Source organism: Acipenser ruthenus, chromosome 31, assembly GCF_902713425.1.
Source record: "Acipenser ruthenus chromosome 31, fAciRut3.2 maternal haplotype, whole genome shotgun sequence".
Classification (NCBI taxonomy): Eukaryota; Metazoa; Chordata; class Actinopteri; order Acipenseriformes; family Acipenseridae; genus Acipenser; species Acipenser ruthenus.
In genome coordinates, this window is record NC_081219.1 from 13,890,400 (window position 1) to 13,910,789 (window position 20,390).

At 40.8% G+C, this 20,390-nt stretch overlaps 1 protein-coding gene across 2 annotated transcripts in view; it reads right to left on the reverse strand.

Moving 5' to 3' along the window:
- LOC131702901 (ras-specific guanine nucleotide-releasing factor RalGPS1-like) overlaps window positions 1–20,390 on the reverse strand; it is a 39,618-nt gene that overhangs the window by 13,200 nt on the left and 6,028 nt on the right. The window contains exon 1 of one of the 2 annotated variants that reach the window (XM_059005399.1): window positions 10,325–10,735. The exons of the other annotated variant lie outside the window; for it this stretch is intronic. The gene's annotated coding sequence lies outside the window, so the exon portion shown is untranslated. Of the gene's footprint in view, window positions 1–10,324; window positions 10,736–20,390 lie in introns of those variants that run through there. 2 annotated transcript variants of the gene reach the window in all.

Here is a 20,390-nt window from a genome sequence, read left to right on the forward strand (position 1 = left end):
TCTGATTGATAAGTATTACAGCAAACTTCAATAGGTCTCTTTCTTTCATCCCAGGACCATGTCTTGGCCTTTCCAGCTCAAGTGGACCCCATTCTGGGGAGGAGTTTCTTCTATCTGTGGTTGGCGACGATACAGAAAGCACATGTTTTTTTTTTTTTGTTTAATGATCCCTTTTCATGGCAGTACTGTATTGTTAGCCACCTACTTCAGCGTGCTTCACAGGAGACCAGTGCTTGCTGGGAGTTCAGACGCAACTTCACTGGGCTTGTAAGGACAGTAAAGTGATTCAGGAAAAGGCACTAAACCAATGACAAGAGTCTGCCTCATCCCAGCAGCTTCAACACTGTCAAAAGTCTGGCAGCAGAAAATCGGATCAATCAGTGCCTGTACATAGGCATTCCTTGTATTTAGTTGAAGATGCATGAATATACAGTATCCACATGTTACAGGATTGTGAAATAAAGTCATTATAAATCTTTCTTATAATGCTTTTTTGACATGGCTTATGACACTGTATTGCTCTAACCTGTTATTTCTTTTTTCAATCACATTTCAATATGTCTTCCTTATTTAGAGAGACTCAATTCTACTGCTTATGAGAGTTAAAAAAAACATGCAATATAACTGAATACATATGCTAAACCATTTCCTCTGTTAATACCATGAAATAGTTCCTGAAATATTTCCCCCAGGATTAAATGTTGATTAAATTGGACCTGTAGTTTTTAAACAAATTAAGGCCAGAAGCAATTGTATAGCAGATTTTCTCCACACAAGGACTGTTACAATGTATGTAACAGGATACTCATTCATTTCTACAGCAGAAAATATACTGTAATAGATCAACCAGCTCATCAAGCTATGAAGGCAAAACAAAAAGGATGGGAAGGAGGCCAAGTTTTGCACATTTTCGGGTCCTGACTTCATATTCAACCCTGACAGAACTAAATGGAAATGGCTGTAATCCCACAGTACAGACATGGAGCCTTTGACTCAGTGTGTGGGGAGAGGATGATGAAGGCTCCCAGCTCTCTGCTCGTAGCCCATTCAACTGCCTTTGTACTACACTAAAGATACACAACAGGATAAACAGAATGCACTGGCCACCTTGCGGTTTAACAAACGTTCAGGAGGCACCTACGGTACAGTATGGCAGCTTCTGCCACAGCGACAAAGATTTTAATCAGAGAGTGTCAATATGACTGATCGGGCCCATGTGATAGGGAAGTGTAGCAATACCAGGAAACATTCGATGCAAGGTCTGAAATTCCAGGACAAAAATACCTTGCACCGCAGACAAGTACATGTAGAGGTACAGGTACAGGTACAAGTACAGGTACAGATCACGCCCGTGTTCCTAAAAAATGTATGATGCTAGCGTTCAGCTGCAGCAAGCGAATTAGGACACCAGTTCCACTTGTTTTATCTTAATTACAGTACCTGTGCTGGCAGCTTCATACCCCTGAGATCCTGAAGCTCAATTATCATTTAAGACAGGGGAGGCTGATAATTATTATTACCCTGCTTGGTGGGTTACTTAAAGTATCTCCAGTCTCATTGCACCCTGCAAGTCATGGCTGCTTTTAAAAAGCATGTACAGAATTAGGGAGCGTGCGCACTTTAGCAATACAACATCAATACCTTAAAACACTAGAGAAGGCCATTCGAAGCCAGCAATGTGCGGTCAGTTCCCAGCTGATAATTCATGAAATAAAAAAGGTTCTTAGTTGACTGATCCCAGTGACTCACCAGCAATAACGTGGCTTTGGACCCATACCGTACACTCCCTGCTCACCGTGCACAGAAGCATCTCCTATCCGGTCTGCTTCAATTCAGTCTCCAATACAAACTCCACACATACCTGTATAGGGCATTTGCTTTCCGTGTTGGGAGATGGGGCTGGTTTGGTTGCTTACAGCAACAGCATATCAACAAAGAAAACAACATCGGAGAGCTATCTTTTGACTGCCATAATAAAAGCCAACACAATAAAAACGAAAAGTTTCAAGGTTATTCTTTGAAAATGTTATTAGTCAGGACATCAAAAGAAACTACAGAAGTGTTCAAGGAGCTTTGTTTTACAAAGTGCTTGGGGTGGTCATTACATTAGTGAAGCCAGCCAGTGAAACGGAAAGCGGCTGGCTGTGTACTGTCTGCACTGTAGTGCTGATTTATGTTTGACTGAAAGTAAATGAAGTTAAACAGATACGACTCACAGTCTCGGGGGTTTGCAGGTTTAATTAAAAGATATCTTTCCTTGACATGCAAAGAGTTCAGTTAAAGACACCCTAACTCGTGCATTGAGAGAGAACTCAATCCTTCAAGCCCTAACAAAAGTTTACGACGGTATTATTGAACCATGCTTTTCCCATGGCTATACTAAGCATGTGCCATCGTTTACCCTGGTTTGCCATGTTTAATACTGCAATATGCTTTAACATACCTCGCTATTCTTTACAGTGCTTACCTGTGCTTTACCATGCTTTCACTGCACTTTAGTACACTTTGCTATGCTTTTACTGTGGCAAAGTTTTATAATGGAAGAGTCTGATTGGTAATAAGCTAACTTATACGCAACAGAAGCAGGCTGGTCACTTGAATATCCCGGACCTCACCTCCCTGGGTTCTGCTGCTTACTGCAGGTTCGGTGGGTGAAAAGATGGGCTTGACGATGGGAACCCGTTGATCGGTAACGCGTTTGCAGTGGGTAAAATAACCGATTGATAAAGAGCACGGCCGTGTGGTGTGCAGGGTTAGTCATATAGTCAGGGGAGCGCAGATTCGCTGGGGATCCCAGAGGGAGAGTCACATCGGCCCTGGTGCTCCCGGGGGTTAGGGAGGCAAAGCAGGCAGGGACTGTTTCTCCTCATCATGCAATAGCGCACCCTACTGGCAAAAAAACTACAACAGTAATTTCATATTAATTCCGCACACCAGAATAAGGCCTCCCGTCATTTAACACAGCGTGCTTGTTGCTAAACGCTTCTTCGTGTCTTTTAAGGGTTTCATATTTATTGGTGCATTACCTGCTTCGTTAGTGTCCAGTAACCAACCTGCAGGACCCCAGCTCATGATAGATAAGAGGACGGAAGATTTATTTGGCTCTGAACTAACCAAGCCCCCCCCCTCTATAGAACCGATCACCCATTGAGCGGAAACCCCAGCATTGCACTGCATGAAAACCCTGCTGCGTTTGACTGCTTCTCAGCCCCTCGAACCTCTTCTGTCAAGCATCCTGTTGAGCTTCATCCCCGGCAGCTGGACCCCTTCATCTCCAATACTGACCTGGCCCTTATCAAAGTTCAGCTCAGTATTTTTGGCGTCACCCTGATCCCCCCCCCCATGCTTTTCCCATGGTTATACTCTGCATTTACCAGTTAACCCTGGTTTGCCATGTTTATTAATATGTTTTATCATACCTTGCCATTCTTTACCATGCTTACCTGTGCTTTAACATGCTTTCGCTAGGCTTTATTACACTTTGCTGCACTCTATTTAATTCAATGTACTTCACATTTATTGACTTATGGCCCACAAATGAAAGGCAACGTTTTCTAGGTCATGTCATACTGGTCTACTCCACACATCTATCCCATAACCTCATTTTCTTCTGTACAGTGCCAAGTTTCTTCATGTTTTATTAAATCTACAAGGCAGGTTGCCATGGATACAGTAACCAAATCCTGCAAAGAGTCATGACATGCTGATGCAAATATTACCAAAGGTTTGCCTTGTCAGTGTAGCTTTCATTGAGGTTTTCCCTCCAAACAATGTACGGACACTTTAAAAAATATATATATTTTCACTGTAACAGCAAACTGGCACAAAACGCGAGACGCAGTACTGAACGAATGAGAAGACGCCGCAGCTAACAACAGACTAGTGTTCATGCTGCTGCTGAATAAAGATCTTTCATTTCAATACGGATTCTCCAGCGCTTGACAGCGTTAGCAACAAATCACTTGCTGAGATTACCTTGCATTATTTTCATAGATTTAAAAAGCTGAGAAGCAAGGTCAGTCTGCCCATTAGGGCTTTCATACCGTACCTCTGATAACACAAGACAGACAATCCATTCAGCTCTTTTTTAATCCGGGAGCAAAGTGCCAGAATTATTTACTCTCTGTATCAATAAAAAAAAAACACCGAATGTATTTAATGTAACTACTGCATGGGTTTCTTGCTGAAATAGTTTCTTGATAGTTCAGTAACCTTACTAGTGTCATTTTACAGTTTGCTTTTCAATCTGTCCCCCAGTAATACTGTATGTAGCAGCTCACCTTCAAATAACTCTGCCTGCTTATTTGTATTCTCCCCACATGAGGGTTGCATCCTGTGCGTCCCAATGAAGCAGCATCTCTGCAATGCACAGGCTGCAAGAGGGGCTGCCAGTGAGAGTGTTAATTACTGTGTTCCTGCAGGAATATAAAGCCATGCAAACAATGCAGTGGAGAAATATCAAGACACGTCAGGATATCTTTAAACAAATGTCTGTGAAAGAGATGGAAGGCAAGCTGCCTCTCCTGCGGTGTCACCCACAGGGAGCGCTAACATCAGCACCCGTCACATTTTAATAAGCGATGGCTGATACTCTCCAGCTGTTATATGGAGATTGCATTATCCCACAAGGCCAACTACAGCAAAATCTATTCATGTAAGACCTAACCACAGTTAAGACAGCACAGCTGTACTAGGAAACGACTCGGAGGGGCAAACTCATTTTAAAAGGCAATCAACTGCATAGCGTGTTTCTCTGTTTCTTTTTCGCTCTGCTGGAATCATGAATCCTGCCCTGGTTATTTCACAATGTGCTTATCAGGCTGAGCCCGTTCGCAGTGTCTGTTAATGGTTGAACAGGGGCGGGCTGGATTAAAGCAACGTTGTAAAGCGGTGACTCCTTAGATAACCGAGTAATTGCAGTTTGCAGACTTGTCACAATGTAAGAAAAATAGCCTAAGGAAGGAGAAATAGAAGAATGACCTATTGTTGTTAATACCTATTGCCGTCGTGCAAGCCCAGTCAAACGCATGCCCAGTCTATGGCTCACGCTGTTCCCCCTGTCATTCTCAGTGGTTCCTATATTCTTTTCAGTTTTTGATCATTCTGTGTTAAGATGCTCAGGATTTGCACTCCAGTCCTTCTAGTTGCTGTCGTAAGCATACGTACTATAGGCCAGATCAACCAATCTCTTTTTATACTAGTAAGCACCAGTGCCAGCTAATGATTGCAAACACTGTAAAAAGGTAAAGGGCATGTATTGTATATATGTTTCAACTGCTTTATTAGTATGGAAGAAAATACTGACTTTACTGTAATGCATTTTAAAAAAGGCCAGCAGAACAATGATGTCATTTGAATATGCCAGCCTTTTAAAGTGCATAGTCAGTGCTATCTACAGGGGCTTACATTAAGAGACATATATAAGCTTTGCTTATTGTCCCCGTTGCTGAAGTAGCTAGTGCTCAATGTCTGCTTGCAATCTCCCAGAATGCAGTGCTGTTAAACTGAACCGTGTTCCTGTTTTCACACATCGATGTTTTGCAGCCTTGACCCTTATACAGCAAAGTCACAAAAGCTCTGTCAAGCGCTTCATGTTTTTTGGATTAAATGTCGCTTCACGTCAAGTCCTCCTGAGCTTGCAGCAGCCCACGCTTCCCTTCCCGATGCTTGTGGCAGACAGCGGTGTAGCAGGAATTTTTTTTTTAAACACAGAGCATTTGCCCCAAGGTTACATCTTTACTCTCATCCTCTGTCTTTTCAAGCTAATTCGGGTTGACGTGAATGTCAAAGAATGTCACACAATACTTTACAGTAAACAAACAAAAAAAAGAGTTCCCAGGGCAATGCACCCAATGCAAGTGCATGACTTAAACCCACTCCTGTAGTTAAGGGATAAATCAACAAAGCTTCACAGCACTGGAGCAGCAGACCCCTGCATTTCTGATATCTGTTAATAGCGATTTCTATAATCTTTTGTTCTGAATGAGTTTCCTTTCTTAGGGGAATTCATTTAAAGTTCGCTCATCAGAGTCCCATCAGATGTACATTGATCTTCTTTTTTTTTTTTGGAGGGGGGGGGTATTCATAGACCAGGAGTGGGAGGGGCAGCTTTGCCCCCCCCCCCCCAGTCTTATAGCAATAGGAGACCCCCATACTCACAGCGTATTGAAGCTTGGTGGATATATCCCATGCAACAATATATCAGTTTGTACTTTTGAACTCTGAAGGGCAATTTATAATTTTAAAAAAAGAAAAAAGTTCATTTTTGAAATGCATGAACCAGCTCTGCAGTCCTAGTTAAATCGTGTTTCTGTCATCACAGCGTTTCTCAAACACTGGTAGCCTTCTGTGAGTGTAAGCTTGCAAGCAATGAAATACTCATTAATAAGATGAGCACGCTCCCAGAACCAGCTTCCAAGTTCAGTATGCTAATGCTGCTCCCTTTCCAAAGAGCTGTTAAGTAAACTGCAAAAAAAACTTCAAAAGGCATTTTTCATTTCCTACTCAAATGCAAACGTACAACCAGAAAGATTCTCCAGTGACGTTGGCCAAGAGGAAATTCAGACTGCTGCAGAATACAGTATCGAGTGCTTCGAACTACAAAACGTGCAGCGTAACTGCAATACAATATCAGCAAGCTCATAAAGCTCTACTGCTGAACAGCTCGATTTGTATATAGGGTTAAGGCTGGATTGAATTTATATTAACCCAAAGCTGTGCGCACAATATATTGACAAAGACTAAATATATCCCTGCACTGAATTTTTCATTCTTAAATTTAAAACCTTATTCTTTACACAGAAGTATAAACTATTGTAAAAAAAAAAATCTGCTATTGATCCAGTAGCTTTAATCTCAATGAAAACCACTAAGGTACAACAAGGCTGATACTATTCAGCTTTACAGTGGATGGATTAATGAAAGTATAAAATATTAAAAATATATATATATATATCATAATCATTAAAACACCCCCAACAAAAAAAAAATCCTCTGTAGTTTATAGCACCTCCCGTAGAAGTTGGGAAGACTTTTTCAGCCACGAACAGAAGGACTGACTCTGCTATTCCATCAAAAACAAAATACCCCCAACTGGGACACGAGCCCCGCAGACCTGGCCCGGCTTTGCAAAGCTTCCAAGATCAGAATAAGACTAAACTAGAACCCAAACCGAAACGGCTTGTAGCGAACACACTCCTTCAAAACTGGTTTGCCATATTCTCATACGACCTGGGCTTTCCCTCTGCGCTAAATGCATCCCTGTGCACTCAAATAAACAACAGTGCAACAAGGTTGCGAAAACAAAACAGGGAACACTGTATCGACCGAACCTTCCTCAGACAGCTGTAACAGGATAAGTAACAGGTTTCACTTTCTCTTATGACTGTAGCTGTATGTGCGTTGACAAGCCACCGCATTCATGTCAATGTCATTAACAGGAGGGACTCCCGGCGGTATTTTAGAAAAGACCCGGGCTGTTTTAGCAATGAGTTTTAAATAAATCACACAATTCCTTAATGTTATTTCTAGGGTTGGGCAATAGTCACGATTATCTTTAAACTCCAAGTCATTGCTACTTTTTCTCTAGTTTGTCCTGCAGTTCTCTTATTAATAGATGGGGGGCTGAATTCAAGTCATTTTACGACATCTGTTTAGTTACAGCATCTCTTTATGGTCCTTCTCTGGGATGAGAGAGAGAGGAAGACGAGAGAGAGAGGAAGGGATCATCTCAGCAGCAGTGGCATTGATCACTTTTATCTTTAGCTGTCATCTGAATAAATATCTATCCTGTTCCTGATGTTACCACAGTAATAAACACCCTCTATTGATCGCTTTGTAACCACTGTGTGGGCAATCTTGACTGGATTTAAATGAAGCCTTCTAAACCTTAATTACTATGCTTCAGAGGGGAAAAACAATACTAAAGCGTTACCTTAACTTGTACTGTATGTGAAACATTAAGAGTTTTTCAAACAAACTATCAATAATTCGGATGACTGGTGCAGCACAGCATGGTACAGCCACAACTAGCATGCGCTGGAGCAAGCAGCAGACACCGCTGCCAACTGAGAGAAACTGCAGTTTTAAATAGAGGGAGACTCCAAATAAAATGATGCAGGATTCCACTCAATCAAGCACCTAAGTGCATGCGAGTGTCCTTCGTGCATGTCTGCCTGGATCAATACGTAAAGCCTCAGGGAGGAGGGCTGTGTAAGAGTTAAAGGGTGGGAGGGGTTATTCAGATAACAGTTAAGGTCAGGGCATTCACTCTATTCAAAGACATCTTGCTGGCTGTTTCACCGGCTCACCCTGCCAAAGTTTCAGAACGCACCCCTGCAGCCACAGTGGGCTGGAATCTTTCTAGAAGATTGGAAGCTTGTTTACTTCATTTTGCTTTCTTTACAGAGGCTGCCAACTGAACTCCAAACAAGTCAGGGCATTCTGGAGACCAGGAGGGCATGCCAGCTTTCTGAGCTCTACAGCATGTACCTGCAGTGTGCTTACAAACTGCGTGTCCGTGACTCTGGCAGCTTTATTCATCTAGAAATTACCCTCCAATCTGCTTATATCAGCTGTTCAAAGGTCCATTTATCAAGGTCTTTGGACCGTGAGGCAAACTAGTATAATTGGAATAAACTTCAGGAAAAACTGAAACTTTAGTGTTTTGATACCTTTAAAGGAGTTTAAACCAAAAATTGACATCTGTGGAGCAGAGGCACGTTTTGGCCAATGCTCCTAAATTGTGTGTGTGTTTGTGTGTGTGGGGGGGAGGGGGAGGAGGAGAAGAGATTTTAATCTCTATGGGACTTACCTGGTTAAATAAAGGTTAAATAAACAAATAAATACACTAAATTTGTAATATTTTGTAATATTAACTTAATATCTGAGAAGAAAAAAATAAACAAACAAAAAAAACAAACAAACAAAAAAAAACACATTAACAGATCTTAAAATCTGTATTTACAGCATAGGATGGTGGTCTTATCCAACATGGGAATTCTGGGATGCATCAAGATAGCGACAGGACTTTAATACAGGACTCACTGGAAACCAGACTTTAACCCCAGAGCTCATAAACTTACCAATAGCGACAGTCAGAGGTATGCCAAACAGTACTGGAGTGCTTGCAGAGGCATGTGCAACGCTTCAAAGAGAATTCAAACCAACAGCACAGGACTGGACCCGTCCACATGAACACTGCACCATTGTTACTAAATCAGTCCACAGTGTTCACACACTACAGCACGCATATTACATGTGTGTGTAGATATAGAGCTTTTTTTAATGCCATGCCAAGTCTGTGCGTAACACTGCTTACCTACACCACGGTTCTTTGCTGTGCTTTTTACTATGGGGATCTTTTAAGAGCGAAATAAAGGTAAACACGCACTCCTAACATGGGAAGTGCGAGGTGATCGATACAGACTAGCGGTCTGCTTGCGGACCGTGTTGAGCTTAGAACAGCATCTCAATAAAGCAGCGATGCAGCCAGCGCGTTCTCGTGTAGCCTGCCTGTCACACAAGCTTATCGTGTTGGTTAAATACTGCAAGAACGTCGATCTCCTACTGAATGAACTGTCTAGTCACTGAAATGCAAACGCATTCCACCCCGTTTTGATTTCTCTATTATTAATGTCCATGGATACCCGTTACACCCAAGGCTTTCCCTTTAATCAATAATCCATATTTGCATAGAAGGGGCCAATAGGAAAGACTTCCAGTGATCGGAAGGTTTTTTTTCAAGGCGACGTGGTCATCACACCCCTGTTAAATAATGCGCATACGCTGTTCTATATATACACTGCTTTCCAAACTGCTCTGCGTAAACTTGTCACAGCAACACGTTTATACATGTATGCATTTACAGTCATTTTAATACAAACAAACACACATAATGTAGCATGTCGATTCAATTCATCTATACATACATACACTGTATCGTGTGATGTTTGATACCCTAGCCCTGGGGTCCCGCAATTACAATTTGATACCCCCGCCCCCTCGCCCCCTCGTGAGCGCGTGAAAAGCACACAAAATATTTCCACACGCAAACAGCAACACGCCGTGTCACAAGCACACGAGGAAGGAACAAGCAGCGTTATTAACACGATGTAGCAAAAACCATTTAAAAATACAAATCACAGCAATCCTGTCTCTCTCTCTCTACAACAGCACCTGTGCAATCCAGACAGCTAGCTCCTTATACGCACACCCGTGTATTTACAGTACGGTTAGCAGCCTGATTTTCTTCTAGCATATTATGGGTTATAATAATACATGCTTGCCTGCCTTGCTCAAAATGTCAATGAAAGAAACGACTTACCTCTTGTCACCGACTCGCAGTGAAAGCAAGCAAGCCGCACAAATCCCTCGCAGTTTTCTTTTGCAACACGGCGACTCGCCGACAAATATATGTTTCGGTATATGATTCTCCGCAAACGCGAATTATTTCCCAGCGATTTCACAACAGCTCCAATATTCCAATAAGACAGTCGAGCGTCTGCAGAAGCGGCCGAAACATCCCCTCGATCTCCAGCGTGTCTTTTATGTGTAGTTTATAAATGCAAACAATCGACATGTCGGAAGCACAACCCCCGTCTCTCGAAATATAGATACTGAAAAAACAGATCGTTTCTAACGCAGCTGGGGTTTGACAGCAGGAAGTGTCAGGCAGGTAACATGCTTCGTGATTGATGCGAGATTGCACGAATCCACAGCTTGGCTCTGCCCCCCCAAGGTAAAGCACGGCCAATCACGGTAGCAGAAAAGCGGGTCCGTGCATATTTTCAATAATTGGTCAGGCGCTAGTTCTTTAAAACCCGACGAATACGTGAAATGCACAAGCGTTTCTGAACTTCTGAACGTGCTTCATATTTTAATGCAGTCAGCGTGTAATTTTCCAGAGTTTGAACTGTGCTGTAAATGAAACATTGATCAGGTGCATGGTGCGGTGGTCATGTCTTATCTGACGCGGGCTGTGTTACTGATGCAAGAAAGCATTTGAGGTAATAACAGACTTCATTGTGAGGGTGTGAGGGCTTGGTAGTGGGATATGAAAAACGATACAGTTCAGCAATTGGCAATAACAAAATGTTTCAGATGGGTTATATAATAATAGCAACAGCGGTGCAAAAGATGAACATCTTGGAACGACGTGATTCCTGACTAATCAAAAAAAAAAGTGAGCCAAATACTGACGGTCGCTTCCAAAAAAACGTCCATTTCCTGTCGTTCAGTTAAACTGGTGCTGAATAATAGATGTGGTCAGAAAAGATTCGTGTGTTTCTGGCGGTTATTGAAAACTCACTGACTCACCAGGAGCGAGGTATTAACCTGCTTATGCCTGAATCAGCATACATCTTAGCCATGCAACAGTTCCTATCTCTGTCTAGTAGATTGCATATTTGTCTACCACACTAATCTGCCCTGAAGGTCTTTGAAAATATTTTGACTAGTGGTTTTGAAAGATGGGGTTAAAGAAGTTTCCTTGATACAAAAGCATTGCTAAACACAAAGGAGTACAAGTTATTAAAACAAATAATGCAGTACTTGCGTTTTTTCCCTGTTCGATAGCGCGATTCAGTTAAATGCCCCAAACACAGTGTAAACATTCGCCCCCCCCCCCCCGAATAAACACCACAGCAGGACCACGGGGAAACATTGCATGCGCGGTATTTGTGTGATTGCATGGATCCTCCTTTTATTGTCATTGCAATGTGTATTATTTGTAGTTTTTGTGCTGCACGCTTCGGCTGTTGTTTTGGCTAGAATGCATTGCACCTCACATAGCATGTAGACTATATGTACAAATTAAACAGCTTCGTTTACAGGATATCATAGCTTGAAAGCGCGATACGAAAGTACGGCACGCTACAGAGCATTGGAGTTAGCCCACGTCTATAATAATCTATAATAATATTCAGTCTACCCGTGGCACGGGGGTCACAGTGGAATGAAGGTCACGGGCCTCTCCTGACAGAAGGGAGGGGGTCCCCGTTCTGTTTATATATTGAGGGTACATGCTGTGAACGGCTGTTTTCCGGTTTTGTGCTTTGCGGAGGAGTTACTGTAATTAATTATTTGATCTTTGTCTAGAGCGAAGTACAAAGGTGAGACAGACCCTGCTGTGTATCAGCTGGAAACCGATCTAACCTATTTAGCTGCACTTTATCCTAGTTTTCTGTGTGTGGATATTGCTGGCTGCTTTTCGATTGATCTTATAATCTGTAATGATTTAATACGCAGAGGCAAATTGCGCCAGCTTTAATGGCATCGATTCAATTACAGAACAGTACTATATGGCTGTTTAGCCTGGAGGAAAATGTAATTTCAAGGCGTTTGACTCAGTAAACACGTTTGTTTTCCGTTGCGATGCACACATCCTGCGAGGTATTTCGCTCGAGTGTTTTCTAACCCAGCTTTACTGTTTGTCGTTTTCTAATCGTGCTGTGGGATGCTTCCTTCTCTCTCAGGGTCGGGGTTTCTGGAGAACAAACATCGCGTTGACAATGAGCACATTGTGATGATAACTGGAGACTGTCTGTGATCCAGGCCTTGGTTCACAGCTCTGCTACAAATTCAGCAGCTGGAATTTTATTGATGCTACAATAGAGGGTTTTGTTATATATGTATGTACTTATTTTAATGTACTGTGCCCACTTATTTTACCCCAATTGCATTCTCCCATCGCGTTCCGGTTCCAGAGAACTGAAACTGTCTCCAATTCCATGACCAAGCCAACTACCTCTTTACACCGAGTAACTCACCCCTAGAGGACAAAGGCCAGCCGCCCATGCCGATTTTACCTCTAACCAGGAGTCCCAGAGCCAATGCGGTGCTCCCTGTAGAATCCCCAGGGACGACCAGCTAGGAAGAAAACCCGAGGGAGTCGGGGACCGGTAACACTATCTTAAAAAAAACAAAAACACCTTTAAGTTTAAGCTTTGTGTGTAGAGCCTACAGAGGCAGTCCATTCTAGCACCGCGTGGTTCTCTAAATGGGACTGTATTTCTGTACCTACCACTGAGCTCCATGTCAGAAGTAGTTCAGAGATTAAGAGTTCAGGGTCTGCAGCATCATGCGGGCTTGCCTCCGTGTTGCATCTGTGCAGACTACCTGTCCACTTCGTTGTGTCACTTTTGTTTGTGGAAAGGACTTCGTAACGTGACTCAGGTCTACTCTGTAATGCATTGCAATTCAAAGTATTTATGTGCTTCGTGTTGTTTAGTGTTTAAACAAACCAAAAAGTGCATGCTATCCTTAACACTTGATGCATTGCACACACAGATGCGGGTTTTTGTGGAAACTGAAACCTATTCCACCACTGCCCCGATCAGCTGAATACAGGTTTATACGGAAATCTCACTCCTAACACAAGGGCGCCCTCTGGTGGTGAATTGACGCAATACAGTTAATACTGCTGTATTGCTGGAGTGCGCTACAGATTATGGTTACTGTTCAAGCTGAATATGTGTTTAGTTATGCAGCGAAGATCTAGCCAGTTTTATTTACATGTTAACTTCCCCTGACAGGATGTAGAACTTGGATCTCTCTAGAGTGCATCTCGGCAGACACAAGAGCATTAGCGACCATTACAATGTAATAATATTCATTCATGATTAAAAATAAATAAATGCTAGACGCCAGTTTGCTACAGCAGCATTTTTATTTTACAAACAAAACGCCCCCCCCCACCCCCCCGACATATTCTTTGTATCATAAGAAAGCAATTTACAAGCAAGAAAAAAAAAAAAGAATCAAACACTATAATAAAAAAGCAGCACTTAAAGTCATGTCACAAATCAGGGAAAACCCAGATAATAGAATGATTATGAGTAAAATATATCATTTGAATAAATATCTTTTTTTTTTTTATATATATAATTCATGCTATAAAATAAATTCATAAATGGCAAGTTAAACAATTGTTACAGCATCAGCCCTAGCTAGCTGAATATACGTTACATAGTTAAAAACAGCAGAGTTTCTGAGGTTCACAGTTGAGTTGAGTTGTGAGGTTGTGGGTACAGTGGACTAAAGGGACTCCACTGTGCTCTGTTCAGAACTAAAGGAGGAAGGGAAGGTAGCAACAGTTAAACTGACTCTTTCAGTTTACACTTTAATTGCAAAACGCCATCGACTGCAAGGGAAGTGCAAGTTTTTAGTATTGCTCCAGCACTGAGTTTGTTCTCTAATCCTTGGCTTTGAGCTTGCCTAGCAAATCCTGTGCGCTGGCACTACACAGCCATTCCATTTGAATCATGTTCCAACTGTGTGGGTCCCACCTGCTCTGCATTTACACAGACAGCATGAGCATGTTCAAAGCCAGGTAAAAGCTTACTTCGACGAACACGAGAACTCAGTATTGGAGAAACAGAACGCGTTCATGACTGCAGGGATGGAAATACAGTAAGACTCCTATTGCATTAGCAGTTTCACCCATTCCAGGTTTTAGTATGATTTTGATTAGCCACAGTGTATAGGGAACACGCTCTGGTGTGTCTTATTAAACTCACAGTAAAACCAGGAATTAATCAAACTGCTATGCAATGGGAGTCTTTATTGCCATCCCTGGATTGCAAATACCATTCAACAGTAAGGGAATGTAAAAATATAACTGAAATGACAAAGAAGCATCGTACAAATCAACGCAACGCTGAAGATGGTTATAATTTAGTTCTGAACAGTCTAGGATTCCCGAAGTGGGTATTCAGCCCACCATCCCTTCTTTGTTTGGACACATGCAGAGGTGCAACCACAAACCAGTTCTCCTAGTGTCACAGTATTACTACACAATAGCACCAGCTGCAGCCTAACACAGACCTGCAGTTCTTCCTTTAACTTGATACATGCACACCCACCGGGTGTTACAGCACAAGTCAAAAGCGATTACAAAGTTACACCTTTGATTCTTCACTCAACCTGTCCAAATATCCGCCAAAAATAAAATCCGTACATAGACGACCCCTCCCCGCTTCCAAAATTTGTATTGTCCAAATCAAAACAGCTCCCTGGCAAACTAAGAGTCTTCCATTCCTTGCAGTGACGTGGTAAAAGTTTCAAGTGTCTTACAGTATTAATTGTAATAGTTATTACATTGAGAAGTTTATTGCTTTTTTGAAAAAAAAAAAAAAAAAGTATAGGAAAGTTGCGAAAATGTTTCACGGAAAGCAATGGAAGACTTTGCACAGGATCAGTGTTCACAAACTACCTGATTATTACCTGACTCCTGTCCCTCGGTGGGGTAGCGAAACGGGAGAGGGAAGCTTACTGATGGGAGTCTGAGTTGCAGCGGTCCATTTAGTAAACTGGATTTGCCATTTGAGTCCAATTAGAACTGCACTTTTGAATTGTGCTTGCTCGTAGGACGACTACTAAACTCACCCGGCCATGCACTCATTTCCCTGTATACGAATACCCTTCAGCCAAAGCCACAGTGACTGAACAGGGACTCCCGTTTGACTGTTACAGGGCATTTGTGAAACATGCAGTCTGGAGATCAAGAGGCCGATGTCTGGATGACAAGGGTGAACTCCGATTAGCCGACAAACTCAAACTGTAGCGGGATTTTAAAGAATGGGCTGCTGCACCAATCCCAATCTACGCAAACGCTGTTCTTTTCTGGGAAGAGACCAGCGGATACAATCATCTCTGCTTTCTAAAGCCTCCACCCCGCCTCCCATCCCATCTCATCTGCCCTCAGCAATGTACTGATTTTGGGGGACTGTTTTGAACAGTTTGAGTGAACTCAACTGAGTGTCAGTCAGTTGATGAGTGAGCACTGTGGAATTATAATGCATGACTAGTACATATATTTCATATAAAGCATTTACACAAGTATATATAATTTTTTTCCAAATACTATTTATATTTTTATATATATATATATTTATATATAAAATTAATAAATAACCCTGACCAGTCTAAAAGCACCATTCAAGGGTAAAATTCCCTATAAAATAATAATAATAAAAAAAAGTAGTCAAGGCATTTCATACTTGAGTCCCTTTTAGGAGCGGCTGAACTGTTATAATAAATCAAAAACAATAATAAAACAATGAAAAGTAATACATCTACAGCAATAAAAGCTGTGTGTTTTAGTAACCAATATTGAGAATGAGAGCGATGAGTAAAAAAAAACTGTACCTGTGCATCTAACATAATCTGATCATTCACTTTTGCACCTATATATTCACAGCTATTGTTTAAAGCAGATTCCAATTGCTTCCACTTTGAAAGAATGGCTGCAAATTCCTCTGAATTCCAATGCATTAACTGCTACTGCTTGGTGCTGCTCCCGAATTCATTATACATTTGTGGCTTATGAATTTGTAGATGTTATTTTAAAGTGTTACCGTTAAATAGTCTGTGAAGGTCTCCATTTTTTAAATCCCCCCCAAACATACATATGTCAGTGTATGTTTTTTCACATTTTGGTTACTTATTGAATTTGTGAAAGATTTAAAAACAATTAGTTTATTTCCTATAACTTGCATGCATATTTAAATGCACACTGAACTTCCTACACTATGCTGCCGTTGACTGGTGATATGTGTTTACTTTTAGAAAAAAAAAAAAAAGTTCAGCTATTTGATAATAAATGCAAAATGGAAATCTAGTGACTAACGTAGACTCTATGCAATACAGCACAGATTCTGCTCTGATTGAGAAAAAAAAAAAACAATCAAGAAAGTTTCCAACATTACACAAATCAGTGTGTACAAGACAGAACTGTCAACATGATCAGAAACTACTGTATTCACAAGTGTTTATAGCTAAGAAAGTCTTATTTACAGGTTCATGTACTGTTTTTAAAAAAAAAGCCTGCAGGAATTCACAGTTTGTAGTAGTAGATCAAGGACAGCTGGACACTGTCCACAAACAATTCAGAGACACCGAATCACCTGATAACACAAAAGGGACTCAAATATGCATTGGCCTCTATGATCAGGAATTCATTAATGCGTTTGTTTAAAAACTATTATATCACAGCATGGTTTACTGCAATCAATATAAATGAAATGAATAATATTACTAGATCAACGTTCTATTGAAAACTAAATTAAATTAATAATCAGTTGATTAGACACTGAAGAAAGATACACCCATTATATTTTCAAAGCTTACTCCAATATCGCCTGTCTTCGGACACGAAGAGTACACAACAGGAAACGAAACCAAAAAAATAAAAACGACCATGCATTTTCTTGACGGGAAACTGGCAAATTATATTTTCGTGCGACAAGGCACAGTTTAAAAAAATCAAGATGCCAGCTGTTTTAATCAAAAAATAATAATAATGAAAATGAAAACACATTCAATAAACCCAGTAGTTTGCTGTTACCCCCCCCCCCCCCCCCCCCAAAAGTTTTCATTTAAAAAAATAATAATAAAAAAAAAACCTGGCGCAAATACCTTAGATACAAAAGTTCAAAGTCAGAACCACTGCAGCACATAAACTTTGTTATGGCTTTGTATACTCCTAACACTGCAAAATGAAAACCAAGACAGCTGGTTTCAGGCCAAGCTAACATGGAAAACACAAAAGAACAGCAGCAGCAGTATCTTCTTAATTAATCATCTGTTGAGGAACTGCCCGGGGGGGGGGGGGGGGGGGGGGGGGGGGTTGCTTGTTTTCGGAGCCATTACAAGCTTGTGTTTATAAACTGTATACAAGTTACCATCATCCAGGAATGGAATACATGGAATTGAGGACAGTTCAAAAACGCTACGTTTTGGGCATGTTAGGAAAGGTGCGTTTGTCCTCCACTCTATTGAAGTTTGCTTGAACGGCTCCAAATTAGAAACAGCAAGGTCATAAAGTAGTATTCTATATATATAATATGCCTCCGGGACTAAGTGAGGTCCACCGTTCTGGGAAGCACTGCTCTTCAGTTCCGTGAATGACGGTGAACTTTGAGCTTGCTACTTCCAGCTCTTCCAGGTCTATGTGCTGGATCTACTTCAGAGTAAATCACCAGCAACATTTCTGGTTAAATCTGCTTTCTCACTACAGCTCCATTAATAGCTTTGACTCTCGACCTACAAGCAGTGGAAGTCACTGCATTTTCACTTCGATATGTTCCTAATAAAGATTTGGGATTTCTTTTTTTGGCAAATTCTTTGATAAACTTAACAGTAAAGCCTAATGTTAAATTATTGGAGGGACGATGTATTTATAACCCCTTTCTCTCCCACCTCAAATACACCTACTAAGAAAACACAAGTATCCAATGTCAGCAAGTCCAAAAAACACCCCTAGAAACTTAAAATCCCTTTTCAAATTTCTAAACCTTTTACGTGTTCCTTGTTCTAGATCTACAGTAGAAGATATGAACAGAGTAGTTCTAAGGAGTTGTCTAAAATAATAAAATGTGCACGCTACAGTTTGGTAATTTTGTACAGGTAAAGCCATCGCGATTTTATCTTCTAGGCTGTTTCACTTGGTTCAAGTTCATTAATGCAAGCAACAGGCTATTTTTCTAAAGAAAGCTTGTTAAACAAAACAAAAAGAAAGCCTTTCTTTATGAATACTAATGTATAGATTATGTAAATGTAGTCTGTTTGTAATACAACCAAACCAGGTACCTTTGTTAGCTAATGTAGCAACAACACCCTGGCTGAGGTAAGACTGCTCAGAGAGAATAGATCAACATTATTATTATTTTTTTGCATCTAAAAGCTGGAACTCTGAACGCTTACTACCACCTTCTCGGTCAGATCCTTGTGTTCTATTTACAGAAAAGCAAGCGAGTTATATGCCATATAGGGCCTATACGGGGGAGTTGAATGCAAATTAGGGCAGCCTTAACTTCAGCACGGAAACGCACACAGTGTTCATTTTCACACCTGATCAGAGACACATTTAAAACAGTAGCTGTGCAGACTTTGGCAGAACAAGTGAGGACGGACGATGTGTGTTAGCTGCAATTGTTCTCCAGTCTAATCAATCACAGACCCTTTAACAGTATGTACTCTTAAAGCTATACAGGATGCGTGTCAACAGAGAATTCACATTCAGTTTACTGTAGTGACCTAAGTTACATAACGTGTACATTGAAGTATGTGTAATAAAAAAAAAGAAAAAAAAAAACAGCACCAGGTTTTCAAATAATGTAGACACAAAAATATTTTTTAAAAAAGCAATGAAATAGTTATTTTTCTGTTAAAAAAAAAGATATATATATATAAAAAATGACAGCTAATTATAGTTAAAATGAGACAAGAAAGCTATACAAGCACTATCATACCAGTCCTATGTGGGTATAACAACAGTATAATAGTTGCTAGTGCATCTTCTGTAATAACTGATGGGATTACAATTGAAAATAACATTGGGAAAGGTTACATTACCCCTTTCATAGATTTCTTAAGTCCCATTCAGTAGCGATGTGGAAACTACGATTAGCTATCTCACTTAATCTGTTGCAGTATGTAGTGATGGCGCATTCTCAAACTGAATACAACTAAATGTGTAACACGGTTACCTGTATATATTAGTGATTCCCGGTTGTAAATACTGAGATATTTGCTATGCTGTATTTGTATTGTTTAAATGGCCCAGTCACATCTGTTTCAGTTCTGTATTTTAAAAAGTGCATTGCGGTTTGGATCACATACAAAAAAAAGTTTAGAGAAAGTGTTGTTTATCTAACTTCACGTTGGTTTCCATATGCATTCCGCCCTGTTTGTAAGACAGCAGATAGTCACAGTCAGCCCATCCCATCCCCTAATGCATTCGCACACTGCCTTTCTAAACCAGAATAGGATGACGACTATGGATTACACAAAATGAACACCAAACTAAAAACAAAAAAATAAACACATTATTATTACCAACAATTATGGTAACAACGTACATTCCCCCCCCCCCGCCGCCCAAGCAAAACAGTTACATCTGTAACCAAGGACCTCTGAATTGCTACAAAGTAAATCACCCCCAGCGGTGTGCACCTTTTGGTATGTTTCAATGCTCAGATAAAAGTTAAAACTTGTTTGGTTTAAATAAAAAAAAAATATATATATATAATAGTACAAATCTGACATGTTAACTGGCAAAGCAGCGGTACCAATCCTTATTCTACTTCTTAAGTGCTATTTTAACCATTCCAGGAGCACAGATACTTTTCCTGTATTTGGTTACCATTTGGTTAGAAAAAAAAGATTAAAGTCTGCTAGACCTACACCATGAGAACATCTGATAATACCGGATTCTCTGCATACTGCCTTGCTATATGTAATTGAACAGAGCGTTTAGCACATTCTGAACCTCTGCTGTGTCCGGTGACACTTTCAACAAGCAGTGGTGTGATAAATGTTACGCAGGGTCGCGTCAAGAGTATTAAATTCACCCGGTTCTGAAATGTGTTCAACGCTACATGGTTTTCAAC